This window comes from Onychostoma macrolepis, chromosome 01, assembly GCF_012432095.1.
Source record: "Onychostoma macrolepis isolate SWU-2019 chromosome 01, ASM1243209v1, whole genome shotgun sequence".
NCBI classification, from domain to species: domain Eukaryota; kingdom Metazoa; phylum Chordata; class Actinopteri; order Cypriniformes; family Cyprinidae; genus Onychostoma; species Onychostoma macrolepis.
Genome location: NC_081155.1, coordinates 30,494,625 through 30,499,354, shown reverse-complemented (window position 1 = coordinate 30,499,354; position 4,730 = coordinate 30,494,625). Strand labels below are relative to the sequence as shown.

The following is a 4,730-nucleotide window of genomic DNA, read 5'->3' as shown; positions in this document are numbered from 1 at the left end:
AATGCAGTTTTTTGGACACGAAAAAACTGCATTATTGCCGTTTTACTGCAATACATCTGAAGTACTATTGAAATACAACTGCAGTAGAGCTGTAGTATTACTAACAAACAACTGCAATAGAACCGCAGTATTACTGCAATAAAGCTGAAGTAGTACTGCAATATATAATACAACTGAAGTATAATTCAATACCACCAAAGTGCAATACTAATAAAATGCTGTACAGTAACACTGAAATGCAACCAGAATATTCAGAATAACAAGTTTTATTTTACACAACTGCAATATAATAAATTAAGGTACAAAACAACAGTGAATGTCTCAAACAGCAATGCAACAATAAATTATTTTACTTTTCTTTAAACTTAAAATAACAGGCTGAGAGTTACACTAAATGTATTTAGTGTTTATTTACAAATCACACAATCATGCACATTTCTTCCTGCATTATTCAGACAGGTTTCATTTTTTGAAGAGCTTATCCTCATCGTTTTGCTTGGTTCTTATGACTGCCTTCATCTCAGATGTGGAAACACTATTTTGGATGTAGTCTGGAAAAACAAACAAAATTGGTCAGAAATTCTCAAGTTTCAGTTACACTTTTCACCACAGGCATATTTAGTATGCTTAAAATAAATCCTGAATTGTGATGTCACCAAGTGTTTGTGTAAAGTATTCATTCTACTCCCAGTTAATTTCTTATGGCATATTGGTCAGCATTAACAATGTCTTAAACACTCCAGATAACAGAAGTTAAAGGGTTGGTTCACCCAAAAATGAAAATTCTGTCATCAATAACTCACCCTCATATCGTTCCAAACCCGCAAGTCCTTCATTCATCTTCAGAACACAATTGAAGATCTTTATAATGAAATCTCAGAGCTTTCTGTTCCTCCACTGATAGTCCATGCAACTACCCACAATAACATGCATTTCTGGAAAAAAGCATAGACACAATCATGTTTAAATAGTGTACAGAGTCCTCCAAAGTTATTTGCCCTCTTTATGATTTTGGTTTTTCATTCAAAATTCTAACCTTAAATAAATTAATTAAATAATAATAAAAAATAATAATAATAGAAAAAAAACATAATTTACAAATATAAAAGTATATAATTTAAATACTACTAGAATACAGTATATAGAATATATGTGTTCCACAGTTATTGTGCCCCCTTCATGTAATACTGTGTGTAGCCTATAACCCTCTTCACACATAAGGGCTAATCCATGGCTAGGTGTGAATTACATGATTTTAATGCATGAGGTGGAGGCAAAGAACCACTCGACATGAAACAGGTTGCCTCCACTGACGTTGATTAAAATTGTGTAATACACACCTGTTACAGCTAACCCAAAAATGAAAATTCTGTCATTAATTAGTCACCCTTGTGTGGTTTCACACCCGTAAGACCTTCATTCCTCTTTGGAACACAAACAAAGATATTTATAAAGAAATCAGAGAGCTTTCTGACCCTGCATAGACAGCAATGCAACTTACACATTCAAGTAAACTATAAAGATAATAGTTAATAAAAGATCAATTAAATAAAGTAGATTACTGCTCACCATTATTTGAGTGCTTGTTTCACCACAGCCATCATCTTCTGTTGAATTATATGTTTGGTCATCTTTTTTTAGTTGTTACCAGTGCATTTCCTGAAAATAGCAATCACACACTGATAAAATGTCCATTTCCACACATTAATGTCACACTAAACATAAATGCTGGTGTACAGTGCTGTGAAAAAAAAATCCTGATTTATTTTTGAGTATATCCAGCACTAAATATTGTCAGATATTCCTAAGAAAATTAACACAAAACAAAGGCAAGTTTCATTAATAAACTGTATTTTGTGTTTATTCAGGTTGCTTGTTTCATGCACTTTTTTTTGAAGATTTGAACCAATTTAAGTCAAGTCACCATTATTTATATAGCGCTTTATACAATACAGATTGTTTCAAAGCTGCTTTACAGTGATAAAAAGACAAATAATGATGCAAACAGAATTCACATCTGCTGTGAAGCAGCTCTAAACAGTAAAACATGTCATTGTTCAGTTGAAATCAGTGTTGACTCAGTTAATTTCGAATAACTGTATAAAAATCATCAAATATAAAATAATTTCAGTGCATCTAGATAGCAGTGGTGTCATCATCTAGCTCAGTTCAGTCCTCATCCAATAGTGCCGGTGGAGTCAGATCAATAATATTGCTGAATATTATTAGTCCTCAAATAATGCCAAAATTCGACAGCGGCAAGGAACTCAAACTCTGTCAGGTGACAGAATGGAGAAAAAAACCCTTGGGAGAAAGTATGTTTAGTTTAGGGATCAGTTCTCCTCTGGCCAACAAATGAAAATGATGTGATTATGATTCAGGCTGCATCACAATTTAGTGTGAAATATACAGGACTGTAGGTCTACAAGTAGCTGGAGTTATGGATCTCATTTAAAGACTAAAATCTAAAATCAGGTTTACATTTGTGGCTAACTAGAATGTGAGTGACATTTGAAGCATTTCCAGAAATAAAGTCTCACCAACATCTGTTGAGTGCCTTTTCACTTTCTCTCTTCTTCTCTTTCCTAATGCTTCCTCTGTTGCAAAGAGGGGTACACTGTACACTGAACACTTTTCAATGATTTGTTCCTCATGTCAATTAGGGGTTGATGCTCTCCTAGAAACAAACAAACAAACAAATACACTGTATTCAGTACAATTTTGTTTATTCCATTATTATAAATGATGTACTGATGCTATTGAGAACTGTACTGAGCTGGACAATGACATTACTAATTTCTACAGAACGGCTTATAACAAATTGCTGAGCCATAGCAGAGTTAAATACATCTATACACAGGGTTGTCACTGGTTGGATTGAGATGTTGGTGTTTATTATAGTAAAAGTGTAGTAAAACAGCATTAAAGCAGTTGTTTGTCTTTCTATCACAAGCACCTCGAGCACAGACCCGCTCGCGCTACAGATACAGAAGCGGCGTTTCCTCTCATCTTCTTCTCATCTCAGCGGGTTGAATAAGATATCAGTCAAGTCATTTTACATCTCTCTAAAATTATAACTAAAGATATATGAGGACATTAGACATTATACTCACCGCTAAACTGGATGAGTCGACTAGTCTCCACCTCGCCTGATGAACTTCTTCCGGAAAGCGTTTCTTCTCTTTTGTCGCACTTGTGAAAGGTCTCGGAGTGTAATGTTGTTATGTCTTTGTGCTTTAATTGTGATAGTTCACATATGAACGATGTTGTCAAACCAAAACGTGTTTTATACTTTTATATCCATCCTGCAGTAGACACTACGGAAAAAACGCTGATTTACTGTCTGTTACAAGTAATCCGCTGCTCGCGAGACTCGTTGTCAGGACAACGACCTTTGGCGCGAAGGAAGATCACAAATGCGGATTATTAATCGATGCGAGTGAAATATTCCATAGGCAAATATTTTTGTACGAATATTTTATAGGAAGTCTACATTACAAAAAAAAACAAACAAAAAAAAAAAACACTTGCCAACCACAGCACTTGCAACATGTTGCACAATACAGCATAACTGCAGTACAGGGCCTATACAATAAGACTTTATTGCCAATGAAAAGAACCTCATTGCCATAAGTGAAATTACTGAACCTAATCATAGGAGCTTTATTTAAAAAAATGCTCATAAAAAAAATACAATTAAATAAGTTTAATCAGACAGATTTAGACGTTTTTGCATCTGATATCTTCACCTGCATTTCAGCATATCACTGAACTGCAGTTATATTGTATCTGTACTTCATTATACAGCAAATCTACAGTTGCACTTCATTGTACTTCAGTTTTACTGCTCTTGAACTTTAATGAACTGCAGTTATATACTTCATTATACTGCAATTGTCCAGTTGTACTTCATTGTACTGCATTTATACTGCTTCAATAAACTGCAGTTATTTTTTGTAAGGGCATGAACTAACAATAAACTTCAGTAACACTTTATTTTGCAGTGTTACACCTTACATGTACATACTATAGTAAAGACAATAACTTGTGCATAAAAATCAACCCTAAAGCAAACATGTTGTTAAATGACAACCTCATTACAACAAGGACACCTTAAAACAAATTATACCACGGGGCCGTTGAATGCTGACGAACGTTCAATAACATGGCCTTCATCGCGCTAATGTTGTTAGCACTACTCTGACGATTTTATCAGTAGTTTAACAACTTAAAAACTACATGACTTCTCACAAGCGAGGTAACGTTAACAACAACGGTGCTGTTCGTGAAGAAAATGAATTTAAAGTTTCACTATAACTAGAGACGTTGCTGCCGAACACTATTGAGAGACACACAGAGGTAATCTCTCTCTCTCTCTCTCTCTCTCTCTCATAACTTAGTTATTAACTGTATTGACTGCATTAGTCTGCTATCAACGGCTCAAGCCTCTGTTAGGTTTAAAATGTTTTGGAATTAGCAACGGAGGCGTTGGATGAGATGCGGAAGAAATAATCCTACTCACAATAGCGATTTAAGTAGAAAAACCGGACGAATGCCTTGAAATATATAATCTGATCGAGGTGTGGCAACCGTAGTATAAACGGAATAATTGATTTCAGTCCGTTGAATTATTAGAAAAATAATGCACACCCGAAGTTTTGATGCGGCAACGACCACCTCGGGTGTGCATTATTTTTCTAATAATTCAACGGCCCATCGTCAATTATCCC

General features: G+C 34.8%; 1 long non-coding RNA gene across 3 annotated transcripts; it reads right to left on the bottom strand.

Moving 5' to 3' along the window:
- Positions 1-226: 226 nt before the first annotated feature.
- LOC131544825 (uncharacterized) lies at positions 227-3,442 on the bottom strand. Of its 3 annotated transcripts, none has more exons than XR_009272236.1 (5): positions 3,114-3,442; positions 2,541-2,677; positions 1,570-2,304; positions 804-935; positions 227-551 (listed from the first exon to the last, which is right to left on the bottom strand). It is a non-coding gene; the product is annotated as an uncharacterized LOC131544825 (long non-coding RNA). The 3 variants fall into 3 exon arrangements; XR_009272235.1 differs by having other exon boundaries at positions 1,570-1,659; XR_009272234.1 differs by having other exon boundaries at positions 1,570-2,677.
- Between the last annotated feature and the right edge of the window lie 1,288 nt (positions 3,443-4,730).